This window comes from Bombina bombina, chromosome 1, assembly GCF_027579735.1.
Source record: "Bombina bombina isolate aBomBom1 chromosome 1, aBomBom1.pri, whole genome shotgun sequence".
NCBI lineage: Eukaryota > Metazoa > Chordata > Amphibia > Anura > Bombinatoridae > Bombina > Bombina bombina.
The window spans coordinates 135,234,875-135,256,080 of NC_069499.1; the positions used below are offsets into that span (position 1 = coordinate 135,234,875).

At 37.9% G+C, this 21,206-nt stretch overlaps 1 protein-coding gene across 1 annotated transcript in view; it reads right to left on the reverse strand.

Moving 5' to 3' along the window:
• LOC128644944 (prostaglandin E2 receptor EP2 subtype) overlaps nt 1-21,206 on the reverse strand; it is a 158,042-nt gene that overhangs the window by 1,268 nt on the left and 135,568 nt on the right. The window lies entirely within an intron of this gene.

The following is a 21,206-nucleotide window of genomic DNA, read 5'->3' on the forward strand; positions in this document are numbered from 1 at the left end:
GAGTAGTAGATTTCTATCTGACAAATTTTAAAGTTAGTTCTATTTTTCCTCCCGAAGCATCATGTGACAGCCATCAGCCAATCACAAAATGCATGTACGTATATTCTGTGAATCTTGCACATGCTCAGTATGTGATGGTGTCTCAAAAAGTGTGCAAATAAAAAAAACTTACACAATTAAATAATGGATGTTAATTGAGAAAGTTTAAAATTCTATGCTCTATCTGAAAAATGAAAGTTTAATTATGACTTGAGTATCCCTTTAAAGGGATACAAAACCCAATTTTTTTCTTTTGTGATTCAGAGGAATCAGAAAGTTGCTTAAAGTTGCATGCTCTACCTGAATCATGAAATACATTTTTTGTGTCCCATGTGCTTTTAAAATCTTTTATTTTTTATATATACATAAATGTCATAAACAACACACTATGGGCCAGGATGGAACATGAAAATTCATGCTCGCCCTATCCCTGAAAGATGCTTCCCACTGAAAGTAATGGAGCTTGCTGGGAAGAAAAACTTTACTGGGGAGCACAAAGTTAACAGGGAGCAAGTGGTGGATATTAAAAATGACATACTGCAGCAAATACAAATCAGATTACTCTGCTTTCAGTGTATATAATCACCTTAGTTATCAAACACATGGGTTTTTCTATGAGGATAATACATGTTTTGAGTATTTTGACATAATGCAGCCACCTCTTAGTTTGAGAGGGACAAAAAACAGCAAGATATGCAGGGGTAAAATGTTTAGAGAATACACCAGACTTGGTGGAAAAATTTCCCATCAAATATAATTGTTTGCAGAACAATTTTGTGATTTTTAATGAGATTTAACAATACATTTTTTTTCCTGCATATTTTTATTTCAGTAATAAATTTAACGGCTATCAGCTAATCACAGACACATATACGCAGCATATTGTAAGTACATTGGAAAGCCTCTTAAAACTTCATGGGCTTTATGAATCATGATTTTAGTGTCCCTTTATGGATCCTTTTAATTAAGCATGTGTGGTTCCTTTTCTACGGTCAGTTAGGGCCAGACGTAAATTAGACGCACTAATGTAGCGAGTAGCTGGGTCAGGGAAACTCAGCACATATAACTATACTGTATGAACTCCAGCATTTATTTGGGGGAGTGGAACCAGCACAATCTACAGAGGTATTTTACAATAATTGCAGGCAAAATAAACCATGAATGTATAATGCAGTGTTTTATTTCCCTTAATGACAGGCCTACATGCTAAGGTTGTGCTAAATTAACTTTAAAGGGACATTAAACACTAAATACATGCTACATAGAATGATGCATTCAAAGAAAAGATTAGTCCATGACTAACATGTAGATGTATTTTTTAAAGTTTCATTAGTTGTTTAAAAAGTGACAAAATAAGAGTAAAGTTTTAGTGTCTATAAAACACTGGGAGCTGCCATGTTGTAATTTGTGTTACCTTCTCTGCTGTGGCCAATTAGGGTCAGTTATAAATAGGTCACTAGAGTGTGCAGCCAATGGTTGTGCTGGATTTAACAGTGTTCTGCATTTCCATTTCTAACAGGAACTGAAAAGATCACAATTTCAGAATGGAATTACAGGCAAAGAGGACAAAATAAATAATGAAAGTATATTGCAGAGTTGTTTTATTATATACAATTTATCATTTTATATTACACTCTCAAAGTGTTTAATGTCCCTTTAAAGTAATCTCTTTTTTTTGTTGTTGCATATAAAAGGAGAGGCTTAAAAATACTTAAACCTGTTAAAATAGTACACTTTCCTATGTATGAGTTTGGTAATGTTAATACCACACTTTCATATGTTAACACTCAAGGCCTGCATATCGTAAAGGGTTACTCAAACATCTGTTACACCATTCTCATACTGCAGAAGCTTTGTTGTTAGGCCTTAAATAATGAATCTCTTATGCACACATATTATACTAGTTATTTTCTAAACCAACTCATGGGAATAATGTTTTGTAAAGACGCTGCTTCTCTTTGATTGTGAGTCATATTTCCCCTTTGGTTAGTTTATGCAATTGTACAGCCTTCTTGTACATATGGTGAAATGTTTTTCTGTACAGCAAAACTGTGGAGGCCATTTTCGAAACCTTGCCACCATTTTGTAAAGGCAAATCGTTACACTTCCCTTAAAGGGACAGTATACACACATTTTCATATAACTGCATGTAATAGACACTACTATAAAAAGAATATGCACAGATCCTGATCTAAAAATCCAGTATAAAATTTTCTAAAAACACTGTTGATGAGTTTAGGCTGGGACAGCCATTGAAAGGGCCTGAGAAAGCAGAAAGAGCAGACACTCCCCCCTCCCCTGCATATGAAAAGGCCCATTACACAAACAGGAGCAAGCAGGAATCTGTAGACTTGAGTCTACATCTGATACTTTGAGGCTTGGTTAGGAGTCTGAAAATCAGAACAATGTTATTTCAAAAGAAGCAAAACTAAACATTGTTACAAAAACACTGCCAGATGGGCTATATAAATGGATTATCTACAAAACATTTATGGAAAGAAAAATTTAGAGTACAATGTCCCTTTAAATGGATATGAAACCCAAATATTTTCTTTTGTGTTTCAGACAGAACATACCAATTTAAAAGATTTTCCAAATTGCTTACATTATTAAATTTGCTTTGTTCTCATGATATTCTTTGTTAAAGAGATGCATTGAGCACTACATGGCAGGAAATAGTGCTGCCATTTAGTGCTCTTGCAAAGAGATAACTTGCGAAAGTGCTGCCACATAGTGCTCCATAAAGTAACTGCCTCCAAAGCATACATCCCTGATTTAAAACAAAAGATACCAAGAGAACGAAGAAAACATATAATAGAAGTAAATTAGAAAGTTGAATTTTTTTTTTTTTATATCCCTTTAAACTGTGAGCCCTGTTTTTCAGCAAGTGAGGCGGCTGAGCTAACCAGCAGACCGGCACTGTTTTCTCATACGTTTGCGGCAGTTGGGATGTGTAGGATATGACATCACAACATAAGAAGTTACAATGCTTGTGTACTGCACCTCCCTCAGCAGAGCCAGAGGGCTTGGGAAGTGTAGATGCCAATCAGTGATGTTCTGCTATATAGTGGGTGTGTGAGGGGGGCAGGAACAATTATCAATGATTAGGATATCTACATTTATAAAATATTAACAAAATAAATACTTAACTTACGTATTTATTATATCATTAAAGGGATACTAAACCCAGATTTGATTTTTTCTTTCATGATTCAGTTAGAGCAGGGTTCTTCAAACCACGGGTCCAGACCCATTACTGGGTCCAGTGGTGTCACTAGGGGGGTGCGGGGTGTGTGGGCCGCACCCGGGTGACACCCTCCAGGGGGTGACACCACCAAATTTTATTGAAATTCAAAGAAATATAATATAGAGATGCATATATATTTTTTATTAGAGGGGCCAGGGCCAACATTTGTGAACATTAGTGGGACTGGGGAAGTTGTAGACACTTAATTTTTTTGCCCCTTGAGCCAGCGCTGCAATTTCCACAAATAGTTTTCCCGGCTGCTTTTGCTTGTTTGTACTTTGCTCCTCCCCTGCCCAATTTCACTATGAATGTTTTGGGTGTGCCGTGGGGCTTGCGAAGTTGCGCTGCTAGCCTAAACCTGCCTGCCTATCTGTGCTCACTGCTCAGTGACGTGTGGAGCAGTGGAGTCACTCACTGCTGAGCTGTCTCTCTAAACGGGAACCGGAAAATCGTGAGGAGGATGCCTGGCACCTGACCGCATGACTGTTTGACAGTGTTTCTAAAGTGAAGGAGCCACGTATGATGCCCAACAGACCGGTATGGTTACGGTACACTAAGTGCACACAGAAGAGGTAGGAGTGGAGGGCGGGCGGGGGTCTGGGGGTGGGCAGAGTGCAGAGGTGATTGGCCATAAGAAGCGGTAGGCACGCAGCCCGGGGCTGTGCACTGACAGACTTGGAACAGAGTCAGAGAGCAGAATTTTCATATGCCTAGATTTAGAGTTTGGCGTTAACCGTCAAAAGCAGCGTTAAGGGGTCCTAACGCTGCTTTTTACTGCCCGCTGGTATTTAGAGTCAGCCAAGAAAGGGTCTACCGCTCACTTTCATTCCACGACTCCAGGCTACCGCAGATCCCCTTACGTCAATTGCGTATCCTATCTTTTTTAATGGGATTTGCCTAACGCTGGTATTTCGAGTCTTGGAAGAAGTGAGCGGTAGACCCTCTACCGACAAGACTCCTACCACCAAAAAAAGTCAGTAGTTAAGAGCTTTATGGGCTAACGCCGTAACATAAAGCTCTTAACTACTGTGCTATAAAGTACACTAACACCCATAAACTACCTATGTACCCCTAAACTGAGGCCCCCCCACATCGCAAACCCTATAATACAATTTTTAAACCCCTAATCTGCCGACCGGACACTGCCGCCACCTACATTATAGCTATGAACCCCTAATCTGCTTCCCCTAACATCGCCGACACCTACATTTTATTTATTAATCCCTAATCTGCCCCCCCCCAACGTCGCCGCTACCTAACTACAATTATTAACCCCTAATCTGCCGACCGGACATCGCCGCCACTATAATAAATGTATTAACCCCTAAACCGCCGCACTTCCGCCTCGCAAACACTATAATAAATTGTATTAGCCCCTAATCTGCTGTCCCTAACATCGCCGCCACCTACCTACAATTATTAACCCCTAATCTGCCACCCCCAATGTCGCCGCTACTATAATAAAGTTATTAACCCCTAAACTTAAGTCTAACCCAAACACCCCCCTAACATAAATATAATTTAAAAAAAATGAAATAATATTCGTATCATTAAATAAATTAATCCTATTTAAAACTAAATACTTACCTAGAAAATAAACCCTAATATAGCTACAACATAACTAATAATTACATTGTATCTATTTTAGGATTTATATTTATTTTACAGGCAACTTTGTATTTATTTTAACTAGGTACAATAGCTATTAAATAGTTAATAACTATTTAATAGCTACCTAGTTAAAATAATTACAAAATTACCTGTGAAATAAATCCTAACCTAAGTTACAATTAAACCTAACACTACACTATCATTAAATTAATTAAATAAATTAACTACAATTAAATTTAATTAAATAAACTATAGTACAAAAAAACAAACACTAAATTACAGAAAATAAAAAAATAATTACAAGAAGTTTAAATTAATTACACCTAATCTAAGCCCCCTAATAAAATAATAAAGCCCCCCAAAATAAAAAAATGCACTACCCTATTCTAAATTACAAAGTAAACAGCTCTTTTACCAGCCCTTAAAAGGGCTTTTTTGCGGGGCATTGCCCCAAAGTAATCAGCTCTTTTACCTGTAAAAAAAAATACAACCCCCCCCAACATTAAAACCCACCACCCACATACCCCTACTCTAACCCACCCAATCCCCCTTAAAAAAACCTAACACTAACCCCCTGAAGATCTCCCTACCTTGAGTCGTCTTCACCCAACCGGGCCGAAATCTTCATCCAAGGTGCGCAGAAGAGGTTCTTCATCCGGTAGAAGTCTTCATCCAGGCGGCGTCTTCAATCTTCATCCATCCGGAGCGGAGCCATCTTCCAAGGAGCCGACGCAGAGCCATCCTCTTCATCCGGAGTCTTCATACACAATGACGGTACCTTTAAGTGACGTCATCCAAGATGGCGCCCCTTTAATTCCGATTGGCTGATAGGATTCTATAAGCCAATCGGAATTAAGGTAGGAAAAATTTGATTGGCTGATTCAATCAGCCAATCAGATTGAAGTTCAATCAGATTGGCTGATCCAATCGGATTGAGCTTGCATTCTATTGGCTGATTGGAACAGCCAATAGTGTAGTGTTAGTTTTTTTTAAGGGGGGTTTGGGTGGGTTAGAGTAGGGGTATGTGGGTGGTGTGTTTTAATGTTGGGGGGGGGTATTTTTTTTACAGGTAAAAGAGCTGATTACTTTGGGGCAATGCCCCGCAAAAAGTCATTTTAAGGGCTGGTAAAAGAGCTGATTACTTTGTAATTTAGAATAGGGTAGGACATTTTTTTATTTTGGGGGGGGCTTTATTATTTTATTAGGGGGCTTAGATTAGGTGTAATTAGTTTAAACTTCTTGTAATATTTTTTTATTTTTTGTAATTTAGTGGGGTTTTTTGTACTATAGTTTAGTTTATTTAATTGTATTTTAGTTTAGCTAATTGTAGTTAATTTATTTAATTAATTTATTGATAGTGTAGTGTTAGGTGTATTTGTAACTTAGGTTAGGATTTATTTTACTGGTAATTTTGTAATTATTTTAACTAGGTAGCTATTGAATAGTTATTAACTATTTAATAGCTATTGTACCTAATTAAAATAAATACAAAGTTGCCTGTAAAATAAATATAAATCCTAAAATAGCTACAATGTAACTATTAGTTATATTGTAGCTATATTATGGTTTATTTTATAGGTAAGTATTTAGTTTTAAATAGGAATAATTTATTTAATGATAGTAAATTTATTTCTAATTTTTATTAAAATTATATTTAAGTTAGGGGGGTGTCAGGGTTAGACTTAGGTTTAGGGGTTAATAACTTTATTATAGTAGCGGCGACGTTGCGGGCGTGAGATTAGGGGTTAATAATTGTAGGTAGGTGGCGGCGATGTTAGGGACGGCAGATTAGGGGTTAATACAATTTATTATAGTGTTTGCGAGGCGGGAGTGCGGCGGTTTAGGGGTTAATACATTTATTATAGTGGCGGCGAGGTCCGGTCGGCAGATTAGGGGTTAATAAGTGTAGGTAGGTGTCGGCGACGTTGGGGGCGGCAGATTAGGGGTTAATAAGTGTAAGGTTAGGGGTGTATAGACTCGGGGTTCATGTTAGGGTGTTAGGTGTAGACTTAGATAGTGTTTCCCCATAGGAAACAATGGGGCTGCGTTAGGAGCTGAACGCTGCTTTTTTGCAGGTGTTAGGTTTTTTTCCAGCCAGCTCTGCCCCATTGTTTCCTATGGGGATATCGTGCACGAGCACGTTTTTCCAGCTTACCGCTACCGTAGGAAACGCTGGTATTGAGGGTTGAAGTGGAGCTAAATTATGCTCAACGCTCCCTTTTCTGAGCCTAACGCAGCCATTCAGACAACTGTAAATACCAGTGTTGTCTTAAGGGTGCGCTGGAAAAAAAAGCAGCGTTAGCACCGCGGGTCTTTACCGACAAAACTCTAAATCTAGGCCATAGTTTGCGCGCCTAAACCTTTTCTTTAGTGATTTATTTTAGAGTGCTCTGTTTATCTTTCATTTGATGCTCTTCTGAGCCAGGGAACAGCTCTAGGCATGAGCTTTATAATTAAGGCAGTGAAGTTTACATATTTTGTATGTGTGTGTGTCTGAGTGTTTTTGTGTGTGTGTGTCTAAGTGTTTTTGTGTGTTTGTGTCTGAGTGTTTTTGTGTGTGTGTGTCTAAGTGTTTTTGTGTGTTTGTGTCTGAGTGTTTTTGTGTGTGTGTGTCTGAGTGTTTTTGTGTGTGTGTGTCTAAGTGTTTTTGTGTGTTTGTGTCTGAGTGTTTTTGTGTGTGGTGTGCCTGTTGCATGAGAGTGTGTGTGTGTGTGTGTGTGGTGTGTCTGTTGCATGAGAGTGTGTGTGTGTGTGGTGTGTCTGTTGCATGAGAGAGTGTGTGTGTGTTGTGTGTCTGTTGCATGAGAGTGTATGTGTGGTGTGTCTGTTGCATGTGTGTGTATGGTGTGTCTGTTGCATGAGAGTGTGTGTGTGTGTGGTGTGTCTGTTGCATGAGAGTGTGTGTGTGTGGTGTGTCTGTTGCATGAGAGAGTGTGTGATGTGTGTGTAGCATGAGAGTGTGTGTGTGGTGTGCCTGTTGCATGAGAGTGTGTGTGTGGTGTGTCTGTTGCATGAGAGTGTGTGTGTGGTGTGCCTGTTGCATGAGAGTGTGTGTGTGTGGTGTGTCTGTTGCATGAGAGTGTGTGTGTGTGTTGTGTGTCCGTTGCATGTGTGTGTGTGGTGTGTCTGTTGCATGAGAGTGTGTGTGTGTGGTGTGTCTGTTGCATGAGAGAGTGTGTGGTGTGTGTGTAGCATGAGAGTGTGTGTGTGGTGTGCCTGTTGCATGATAGTGTGTGTGTGGTGTGCCTGTTGCATGAGAGTGTGTGTGTGGTGTGTCTGTTTCATGAGAGTGTATGTTATTACGTTTTACAACACTTTGAAGTTTGACTACAATCAGGAGTAAAGTACACACACATTTAGTCACTTTCAAAAATTGCAGCTAGCTTGTTGTATATTAGTTACTAATATTTTCAAACAAAGTATAAAAATAAGGTCGCATAGAAATGTGGTATCATAACACTGGGTCTTGGGAAAAAAAGTTTGAAGAACCCTGAGATTTTAAGCAACTTTCTAGTTTACTCCTATTATCAAATGTTCTTCATTCTCTTGCTATCTTTATTTGAAAAGAAGTAATGTAAAGCTTGGGAGCTGGAGCATTTTTGGTTCAGCACCTGGGTTGCGCTTGCTGATTGGTGGCTAAATGTAGCCACCAAATCAGCAACAGAAAATTGCTTAAAAGTGAATGCTCTGGGGCATATGTATCAAGCTCACAAAGACCGCTGCTCCATAACCTGTCCGACTGCTCTGAGCAGGCGGACACACATCGCCGGAAATCAACCCGATCGAGTACGATCGGGTTGATTGACACCCCCCTGCTGGCGGCCTATTGGCTGTGAGTCTGCAGGGGGCGGCATTGCACCAGCAGCTCTTGTGATTGCTCGCCGTATTCAGCGAAGTCTGGCGGACCTGATCCGCACTGTCGGATCAGGTCTGCCAGACTTTGATAACTTGGGGCCCACCAGACTTTGATAACTTGGGGCCCCTATCTCAATCATGAAAGAAAAAATTGGCTTTAGTATCCCTTTCATTTATAAAAACAGCAATTCTCATAAATAATAATTAATATTGTGGCCAAGACTCAAAGTACAAAACTAGGTAATTTGCCTGTCCCGAAAACCATTCTCAGCGACTCGGGGATGAGGAATTACCCAGGATGTATAGCCACCCTGCCCTTGAAAAAGATTACATGGAAGGATAAAAACTCATTTCGGGGGCGTGTCCGAACAGCGTACCTAACCAGTCACACTTACTGTTAGCTCTGCAAGATTTCTCCTAAATCTAAAAAGATTTTAGAGTCCTTAACAGCAAATCCTGCTGCACAATTCAACAAAATATTGTTGCCTAGCATACGGTGACAATACTCAACATTTTATTTGCTGTTTTCATGACAACGGGGCCACAGTTCGGAAGCTTATTACCTAGGGCGGCGGCCCATCTATAGGTAGCAACCCCCGGCTCCTCCGGGTTACCAGTGCTGGCAGAGAACGACTGCCTTACTGACATTACAAGAAACATTGCATAGCTTTACATACTGCCACTACTACTCTAAAATGGCGACCGCATGGGAGAAGGAACTTGAAAAAGAACTGCATCTACGTTTTGCTAAATTGGATAATATACTTAATAGGATTTATCTAAAGTCTCCCCCCCGGGTCTCCACAGAGAACACGGGCGAAAACCGCTCACACGCCGATCCACCAGATCAAAGCTTCACCATACTTGGGCATAAAGAAGGCGACCAGAAGCGAGCACAAATAGAGGAGAAACTTTCCCTTATACAGGTCCAGCTGCAGCAACGGGGCGATCAAACACCTCCCAATACCCCCCAAGAGGCAAACTACCATCGCTACGGTAGAAAGAAAGCCCCTGCTGGTCCTACTCTACAGACTGCCCTTTGGCGCTGTTGAAAGACAAACACATACCTCATGGCTGCTGGATACGTCGACGCGGACCCTCTTCACTCCTGATGGGCTAGAGGAGACCGCGCTTGGAGGGAAGGAAGGTATGACCCGGGAGATGGGTACAACAGACCTTGAGCTGTGCCATCGCAGTGCTCTATTGAATTAGATACTTTCAGAATCAGGGACATTCAAAGTGACGGAGGGTAACATCGGTATGTCAACTGCAGCTTCCCGGCACTAGTTTCCACATGGTGGGCCTGGTGAGAGGAGAGACCTTGACCCGGAGATAACTGTCAGTGCTTTAGAACCACAGCATTACAAGGCCTGGTTACCATCTATTTCATGTGAGTCTGCTATAATGAACAACGCTATCGTTGGAATATCAGTTGCAAATTTATTGAACTTTCCACACTTTTTAACAATAATCCGCAAGCTAGCTATAAGACTTGAAACAGGATGAAGAGAACCTCGGACTTAACACCATTAGTTAGATACCCTTTTAGATTACAGTATTTGCACACGTAAGTTTTGTTCAATGCGTGTCTTACTCAGTTAATATTCATTGTTTTGCAAGATTAAGTTTGCACTGCATAATGTAATTCAATTGCTCCCCCATTATTGATACTCCTTTTGGACCCTGGAAAATGCATGACTAATGTTGGTGTTTAGCAGCAGCTCTCCTTTAACACTTACACATGTAATTTCATATTTATAACTCTGCATATGAGTGTACTTGAGCTACAAGGCGCAATTAGGAGATCATGTCCACATATACACACACATAGGCGATAACAGGGGACTAACCTCCTAGTTTATTTGTATATAAGTGGATGTACACCTAATGTAACACTTTATCTTTTTTCTTGTTCTCAGGGCAAAGGTATGTTAGTCAACACATATATAACAGGGCAGTAGATACCCAATAGATTTACATTTAAATGGTACAAACCCAGTGGCTGGCGGCCGGAGTCGCAGGGGGACCAACGGCTTATAAGACGTCGCCCTTTATTTAGAATTATAAGGCATTTATATTATCCCTACACAACCAATGCGGGAATACTATAACACCTTATATTTAGATAATTTCCAGATCACCAGGTGACTCTATCAATCAGCCAGGAAAAGTAAAATTACCCTATTAATGATACTTTGCTGTCCGAATTCATCTAAGTGTGCATGACATTCTAAGGGGTTGTGATTTCTTTGGTCTCTTTTTCACCATTTACAATCACTCTAAAGCTAGTAAGCGGGTATGCATAAGAGACGTGCCCAGTTTCAGCTTAGGGGTCCTCCTAGTAGTTACCGGTAGTACTGTAATTAAAATGTCTTTTCCTCTGAATGCAGTATATCACTGTAATTATATGTTTAGCATATGGACTCATAAACAAAGAGGAACACTGCTTCTAATGGACGCGGATGGACATGCTGTGAATGTTTGATCTGTTATTTTATTTTTATTCTTTTTGCAATGTGCATGATATTTACAACATTGCATGTTATTTCTATTGAATATCTTGTTACCACTGAAAAAAGTTGAAAAGCATTTGACTATCTTTAATAAAGCTCTTTGAAAAAAAAAAACTAATTTCAAAGATAACAATCTTGGGTTAAAAGTTTGCAGACACAGCAAAATTTTCATTGCAGACCACCAGTAGACTGCTGTATATAAACAGGTACATTTATATTTCCGACATGTGCGTGATCGGTGCAAGTTAATACTAAAAAGGCTGTAAATTGTCATGCTTCAAAGAACTGTACACAGACATAGCTTCATCATTAATAAATAAGCAGTGTGCGCACTAAGTTATCTTTGTACAGGAAAATATCTTTTTTAATGTCATTAGGAAAGATAAAAAAGATAAACAAAGTTATTTGTTGTGGTTTAACTTTAAATGTTAATGAACGGAGTAACCACTGCATTAGATGTTTTGCATCGCTGCATTTTACTGAAACACATGTGATTTTCTAGATGATATTGTTAATGGACTGAAAGATAAATTACCCTTTAAACAAGCCACAGAACAAATTTTAGCTTTAATCCATACATTAGCCGATTTCTGTTCAGCATCTGTATTTTATTGGCAGACTACCAGTGCCCCCTGGGCTCTTCAGTTAAGCAGCGAATTAAAAAGGTCATATTGTTTTTCTTCTTTTTTTTTTTACTATGGCTATATACGTATAATTGTATTATTTAAATTTTTTCTCATATGTAACTTAAAGGAATAGTCTAGTCAAAGTTAAACTTTTATGATTCAGATAGAGCAGGCAATTTTAAGCAATTTTCTAATTTACTCCTATTAACAATTGTTCCTCGTTCTCTTGGTATCTTTTTTGGTTCAGCACCTGGGTAGTGCTTGCTGATTGGTAGCTACATTTAGACACCAATCAGAAAGTACTACCCAGGTTCTGAACCAAAAATGGTCCTGTGTTCTGTTGAGAACTCCAATACATCGAAAACTCCCGGTATTTCCATATATCTGATTGGTCCGTGTCCATTGAGTGACAGGATTCACAACCAATCAGACAGGCCTTGTAATCGCGTATCTTCACTACAGGGAGTGCAGAATTATTAGGCAAGTTGTATTTTTGAGGATTAATTTTATTATTGAACAACAACCATGTATCCTATGCTGTGTCCATTTCGTTTCCAGACGATATTGCACCATTGGTCCTCTGTGTTCTCTGTTTCTATCACTACAGATCTCTGATACGACCACCATAGATTCAGTGTACTGACTACTGTATAAAGGTCAGCCCGCCTACATGCACTACTTGCGAGTGCCAAGCTCTTTGTGAGTATCCATTTGGCAGAGATTTGTTTATACCTGTACCTTGTTTGACCTTGACGATATTACACTATCAGGCGCTCTCTCTCTCTGCTCTCTATTTTCCAGTTCTACCGACTTACCACCGGTTTGGAGTGGAGCAGCCTTCCAGAATTATTGATTTCATCAATTGCATCTATCTATCAATGACTCTGCACTATATGTGAAATCGCTTGTATTGTTTTTTATATTTTTTGATTTTATTCCACCTAACTTTATTTTATCTATTTTCAATAGAAATAACATTGTATCACTTGACTTATATCGTTCATTTTTTAGAAGTTGAAGTTTTTGTGAAATACACGTCATTGTTTATGTAAAGTCACTTATCTATTTTTTCTGAACTATATAGTTCCTTAGGTACACTCTTGTAGAAAGGACATCCTATACACTTTTTTGAACGATTTTTTATACTATTTTGCACCATCCACCCCATATATATATATATTTTTTTGCACACAATAGTATATCAATATAGCGCACCCTATTGTATGATTTTATATCGTACATTTTTTTCTTGTCTATTGTTGGGTAATTTATAGGAGTGCAGCACACATATTCTCACCTATTTAATCGGTTTGATATTTATATTTGATTTTTTTCACTTTTTTCACTCTTTTGGTCACAATATGCAGTCCAAAGAGGATAGAAATAAGATTAGAGCAGCATACAATTTACTAGGGAAACCAGCTACTACTGCTGCACAATCAGATTCTGATACCACCAAATCTATGAAAAGTTTATTCCACATTTTAGAAGAAGAAATTTTAAAAGAACATAGACATTGGTGGGATCTCACCACTTTAGAAAAATATATTGATCTGAAACAGATTCCCAGAGGATTACGTATCTTAAAACATTGTTCTTTTAAAGACAATCCTGTACTTTTGGAAAAATGGTACAAAATACTTAGTGATTGTTCTTTTGAATTAATGAAGGCCCTGATAGAACATAGACGTTTTTTAGCTGATCAGTGTAGTGAAAACATAGAAAGAATACAAACAGATTTAGAAAAATACGTAGAGAGTTCTGATTATGATCGTTTTTTGAAAAGCATGTATGAAAGGACAGACAAATTCCAAGAGGAACTTGTCCAATCCAAAAACAAAAAATTGGTAAGGGACAATGAGGATTACATCAATGATAGAATATATAGTTATAATCGTACACTACCTGCTAACTCAGAAACACAGAACTCTGAGAATCAAAGAAACACAGATTATAGATCATATGATATAGACCAACCTACAGAGACAAATGCCCCACACAGAATAAACAGATCTGAACCAGGTGGATCTTGGACCACGGTTCACCATAGAAATAATAATAGGATCTATAAGGAGAATTACAAATCAAATAATCATTATCATACTAAACCAACCAACTATTACAGAAAATCCAATACATACATACACAGGGATAGGGAACAACACAATGCACAATACCATAACAGATATAATGATAACCAACATGATACTTGGCACAGACAACAATCTCCTCACCAATCTTACTATCCACCCAGGAATCACTATGACAACCATAGGACTTATAATGATAATTCCTATTATGGTAATAAAAGACAATTTAGAGAGAACAACAGATTTGACAATTACCAGAATTATGATTCCCCCATTCAAACTAATTCTCACACTTACAAAGATAATCATTCTAAGACTAATTATAACCCAAACCAGAATCAATATGTTCATTCGAATCGCTTTCACCCTTTGTCCTCTGTTTCAGAGGACAATGTGTTCACAGAACATATATCTAGAAACAATACTACCTCCGCATCCTCGCCTTTTTTAGAACATGCCCCACATCAACGAAGAGTTATAATAGAAGAACCAAATCCCAGAAAAAGACCCTTTCATTTAGACCAAGAGGCACAAGAGGGAGAGGTATTGCCACCAAGAAAGAAAAACACAACAAATTAGATAAGGGTATTTTCAATTTATCATCACATACCTTATCCATAGAGGAAAAAAGAATTCTCCACAAGGGTTTATCATTTTGTCCACCCAATCCCCACAATATTTTTAACCTTTTTGTAGACCTAAATAGATTTACCAGGAAATTATCCCTGCAAAAATATTTTGCCCAGAAAAATCTAAAAAAACATAATCTTATAGAAAACGACACCATCTGCATTCTGACTGATAATATGAATATGGGAGAAAGAGTTATCTCTACCCAAGGCTCTATAAATTCTCTCACTGATCAACTTTTTGAAAGTGTCATTCATACCGATGTAAAAATGAAATCATCATTCTCTCCTCCATTGGGATGTAGCCAGTATGTTGAAATTTACCATAATTTAGTAATCGACGATCTTGAAAAAATTTCTCTGAAGTCATCAAAAAAGAATTTTTACAAATTACAAGGTGAAAGAAAGGCAGTCTCCTCCCTTGCAGACAACCCCAACATCATCATACGGGATGCTGACAAGGGAGGAGGAATAGTGATACAAGATTTTTGTGATTACTTATCAGAAGCCAAACGGATTCTGAATGATATTAATTACTATAGAGTCCTAAAAACAGACCCCACACCTATTTTTTTAAAAGAATATCATGCTTTGATTGAAAGAGGTTCCAATCTGAATATTCTAAATAAAGATGAAAGAAACTTTCTTAAAGTTAGCAACCCAAGTGTAGCACATTATTACCATTTGCCAAAAATCCATAAGGACCAAAAACACCCCCCGGGCCGACCAATAATTGCAGGGATAGACAACTTAACATATAATTTATCGTATTACATTGATCTTTTTTTACAGAAACATGTTGTTGGCCTTAGATCTTACATCAAAGACAGCACTTATCTACTCAATAAAATCAAGGACCTAAAAAATAATGGCGACTTAATATGGATAACCTGTGACGTTAGCTCTCTCTATTCCAACATATCTCACGAATTAGGCTTACAGACAATCATGCTAAAACTAAATGAAGATCACTATATGCCCTACTTTCAAAAAGAATATATTATTGAATGTATTAGATTCATTTTACAACATAATTATTTTATGTTTCAGGATTTATTTTACCTACAAACCAAGGGTACGGCCATGGGCACCAGATTCGCCCCTAGCTTTGCCAACATCTTTATGGGCATTTTTGAGGATATTTACATCTATAATTCCTCAGCTGGGGCGAGTCTGGTGTTCTATGGTCGCTACATAGACGACCTGATTTTCCTATGGCGAGGTGACCTTCCCTCAGCAACACTGTTTGCTGCTTCCCTTAACCAAAATGATTTTGGTTTATCATTCACTGCTGACATAAATAAGCAGACAATAGACTTTTTAGATTTGACACTAAGTTGGGACCAGTTAGGAAATCTTTGTTCAAAAACATTTTTCAAGAAAGTAGACAGCAATAGCTATTTAAATTTCAAAAGTAATCATCATATAAACTGGTTATCAAACATCCCCTACAGTCAATTCGAAAGAATTCGACGTAATTGTTCATCGCTAGAATCCTTTGATCTTCAGAGTAAAATCATCTATCAAAGGTTCCTTGACAAAGGTTATCCTAATGACCTTTTGACAACCTGTAGAGACAAGGCCAGATCTCTAGATAGGGATACCTTACTTAACAAAAATAAAATTCATAATAAAAAAAGAGAGAATGATAATTTTTCAGCAAAACCATTGTTTATCACCCAATACAATAACAATTATAAACAGATAAGACATATTCTTAACAAACATTGGCCAATAATACTCAGAGACCCCATTTTAAAAAATTTAGTAGATAGTTATCCAAAAATCGTTTACACTAGGGCTCCTACTCTGAGGAGTAAGCTAGCTCCCAGTAAAAAAGTGAAACACATGTTTTGCAACAAAAATTCCAATAATAACACAAATTTTCTCAGTCATATAGGAGTCTACAAATGTGGAAAAAGAGGCTGTAATACTTGCAAATACATACCATCTGGTATGAAAAATTTTACCTCAAAAATAACTGGGGAAATTTTTCCTATCAAAAAATTCTTAAATTGCAATTCCATTTTTGTAATTTATGTCCTTGAATGTATATGTGGGGCCCAGTACGTGGGTCACACCTCAAGAAAAGCAAGAACGAGGTGGGGAGAACATCTACGCAATTGCAAAAATTGCAAAAAGAAAAAAATCAAACATAGTATACCAGAACATTGCCTTAACAAACATCAGGGCAATCCTGAAATTTTCAAATTTTATCCCATAGACTATATACCCCCTTCAACAGATTACAACAGAATTATTAAATTAAGACAACGTGAAACCTTTTGGATTCACAAGTTAAATACTCTGTGGCCTTCAGGGCTTAATTCTAATTTGGATTTGGCAGCATTTAACTAATAAATATTATTTTATTAAATTATCTACACTATCATCTGCATACTCTACACAGGCACAATACATTATATATATTTTTTTCTCTGCAATGTGATGTTTTTCAAATTAAACACAATACATATATACCATTTTTTTTGATAACAAATAGATTCAGTTATATTATACCATGTATGAAAGGTACAAGAATTCTATCTCACATAACACACTTATTTTGGTCATTTTTTATAACGACTTTTATAGACTCTATCAAACCTGGTATTTTTTTAATTTACTATCAAAGCAGTAGAATTACAAATTGGATGTTCTTTTTCTATGGTTTATGTGGCCTCATTTGTCCCTACAATTTTTTACTATCTCTAAAACAGAACAATAACGAGTTGCTCAACATTCAGCTAAAGAACAAAATGTTTTTTGTTCGTGGCTTTTAAATCATATTTTTCAACATTGTTTCTATGTATACACAATTTTCCCTTTTTTATTATATGTAACGAAATGATTTTGTTTAGAAGTCAGCGAAATATTGTATTTTAAATGTAACGATATGTTGGGTCAGCTATTGGTGGATGTATTAACCAATCGTGACCGTCCTATGTATTTTTAAATGTGGTTTTCCCGCCATACCTATACACTTACCTGATGAAACGGCCAGTGAGCTTTTATCGGCCGAGAAACGCGTTGTTACAGCTCTTAAATAAAAACCCCCTTTTATTACTTTTACTCAACAGTTTGTTCGCTGACTTCCTTATTTTAAATATATTTTCCTTTACAAATATTTTTCAGTCACTCATTTTTAGTGGCTTATTATTTGATATGCACCGTGTCTCCTGAGGCCTGTGACGTGCCGCAGGTGCATATTTTGGGTGTATTCACAGCATACCTTAAAGATCCACTTTCTACAGCTAAACAGCCCAGCTATAGCTGAATATTCAATACACACGTCGGTGAGCAGAGGACAAGCCCAGATCGATAACAGCTACAGCCACCAACTACAGCTATTAACCATCAGCGCGCTGACTGCTGTATGAAGGTCAGCCTGTCTTAATGCACTACTTGGGAGTGCCAACTCCATTGTGAGTATACACCTTGCTGTATCCTATGCTGTGTCCATTTCGTTTCCAGACGATATTGCACCATTGGTCCTCTGTGTTCTCTGTTTCTATCACTACAGATCTCTGATACGACCACCATAGATTCAGTGTACTGACTACTGTATAAAGGTCAGCCCGCCTACATGCACTACTTGCGAGTGCCAAGCTCTTTGTGAGTATCCATTTGGCAGAGATTTGTTTATACCTGTACCTTGTTTGACCTTGACGATATTACACTATCAGGCGCTCTCTCTCTCTGCTCTCTATTTTCCAGTTCTACCGACTTACCACCGGTTTGGAGTGGAGCAGCCTTCCAGAATTATTGATTTCATCAATTGCATCTATCTATCAATGACTCTGCACTATATGTGAAATCGCTTGTATTGTTTTTTATATTTTTTGATTTTATTCCACCTAACTTTATTTTATCTATTTTCAATAGAAATAACATTGTATCACTTGACTTATATCGTTCATTTTTTAGAAGTTGAAGTTTTTGTGAAATACACGTCATTGTTTATGTAAAGTCACTTATCTATTTTTTCTGAACTATATAGTTCCTTAGGTACACTCTTGTAGAAAGGACATCCTATACACTTTTTTGAACGATTTTTTATACTATTTTGCACCATCCACCCCATATATATATTTTTTTTTGCACACAATAGTATATCAATATAGCGCACCCTATTGTATGATTTTATATTGTACATTTTTTTCTTGTCAATGAACCCAAAAAACTCATTAATATCAAAGCTGAATAGTTTTGGAAGTAGTTTTTAGTATGTTTTTAGTTATAGCTATTTTAGGGGGATATCTGTGTGTGCAGGTGACTATTACTGTGCATAATTATTAGGCAACTTAACAAAAAACAAATATATACCCATTTCAATTATTTATTTTTACCAGTGAAACCAATATAACATCTCAACATTCACAAATATACATTTCTGACATTCAAAAACAAAACAAAAACAAATCAGTGACCAATATAGCCACCTTTCTTTGCAAGGACACTCAAAAGCCTGCCATCCATGGATTCTGTCAGTGTTTTTATCTGTTCACCATCAACATTGCGTGCAGCAGCAACCACAGCCTCCCAGACACTGTTCAGAGAGGTGTACTGTTTTCCCTCCTTGTAAATCTCACATTTGATGATGGACCACAGGTTCTCAATGGGGTTCAGATCAGGTGAACAAGGAGGCCATGTCATTAGATTTTCTTCTTTTATACCCTTTCTTGCCAGCCACGCTGTGGAGTACTTGGACGCGTGTGATGGAGCATTGTCCTGCATGAAAATCATGTTTTTTCTTGAAGGATGCAGACTTCTTCCTGTACCACTGCTTGAAGAAGGTGTCTTCCAGAAACTGGCAGTAGGACTGGGAGTTGAGCTTGACTCCATCCTCAACCCGAAAAGGCCCCACAAGCTCATCTTTGATGATACCAGCCCAAACCAGTACTCCACCTCCACCTTGCTGGTGTCTGAGTCGGACTGGAGCTCTCTGCCCTTTACCAATCCAGCCACGGGCCCATCCATCTGGCCCATCAAGACTCACTCTCATTTCATCAGTCCATAAAACCTTAGAAAAATCAGTCTTGAGATATTTCTTGGCCCAGTCTTGACTTTTCAGCTTGTGTGTCTTGTTCAGTGGTGATCGTCTTTCAGCCTTTCTTACCTTGGCCATGTCTCTGAGTATTGCACACCTTGTGCTTTTGGGCACTCCAGTGATGTTGCAGCTCTGAAAAATGGCCAAACTGGTGGCAAGTAGCATCTTGGCAGCTGCATGCTTGACTTTTCTCAGTTCATGGGCAGTTATTTTGCGCCTTGGTTTTTCCACACGCTTCTTGCGACCCTGTTGACTATTTTGAATGAAACGCTTGATTGTTCGATGATCACGCTTCAGAAGCTTTGCAATTTTAAGAGTGCTGCATCCCTCTGCAAGATATCTCACTATTTTTTACTTTTCTGAGCCTGTCAAGTCCTTCTTTTGACCCATTTTGCCAAAGGAAAGGAAGTTGCCTAATAATTATGCACACCTGATATAGGGTGTTGATGTCATTAGACCACACCCCTTCTCATTACAGAGATGCACATCACCTAATATGCTTAATTGGTAGTAGGCTTTCGAGCCTATACAGCTTGGAGTAAGACAACATGCATAAAGAGGATGATGTGGTCAAAATACTCATTTGCCTAATAATTCTGCACTCCCTGTATATATTTTGCCTCCGCCTGGGGGGTTCAAGGGGGGCAAAGACCCCTCGTAAACCTCATTCCCCAAGGTTTACTTGGGATGTATGCCAAAGAGTCTGCGGTGGCCCCCCAGACAGAGGCAAAACAGATATTAAAATAAAAAAATCACCGGAAGTGATGTCAGATTGGAGTTTTTCACGAATTGGAGTTCTCGACAGAACACCAGCTCCTATGCTTACATTCCTGCTTTTTCAAATAAGAGAAAATAAAAAAAAATAATAAGAGAAAATTAGAAAGTTACTTAAAGGGACATAATACTCATATGCTATATCACTTGAAACTGATGCAGTATAACTGTAAAAAGCTGACAGAAAAATATCACCTGAGCATCTCTATGTAAAAAAGAAAGATATTTTACCTTACAACTTCCTCAGCTCAGCAGAAAAAGTTCTGTATAAAAAGATATACTCAGCTGCTGCACAGCTGCAGGTAAAAAAAATAAAATCAACAGTGCTGAGGTCATGAACTCTTTTACTGTGATCTCATGAGATTTCACTTAACTCTCATGAGATTTCATAGTAAACTTCCTTAAATTTAATAGGGAAATAAGATGAGAGTGCGCAAGGCTCAATCCCTTAGCTGTCCCAGGACAGACATACTGATTTGCTGCTTAGAAATCATTTACAATGGGATGTGGCTACTGAGGAACGTTTGAGGTAAAATATCTTTCTTTTTTACATAGAGATGTTCAGGTGATATTTTCTTGTCAGTTTTTTACAGCTATGCTGCATCACTTTCAAGTGTTTCAACATTTTGGTATCATGGCCCTTTAAAATGCATGCTCTATCTGAATCATGAAAGTTTAATTTTGACTAGACTATTCATTTAAAGCATTATTTTATACAGGGTCTGATGTATGTTAAGATCACTAGCATGAAGTGAAATCACCACTCATAGGC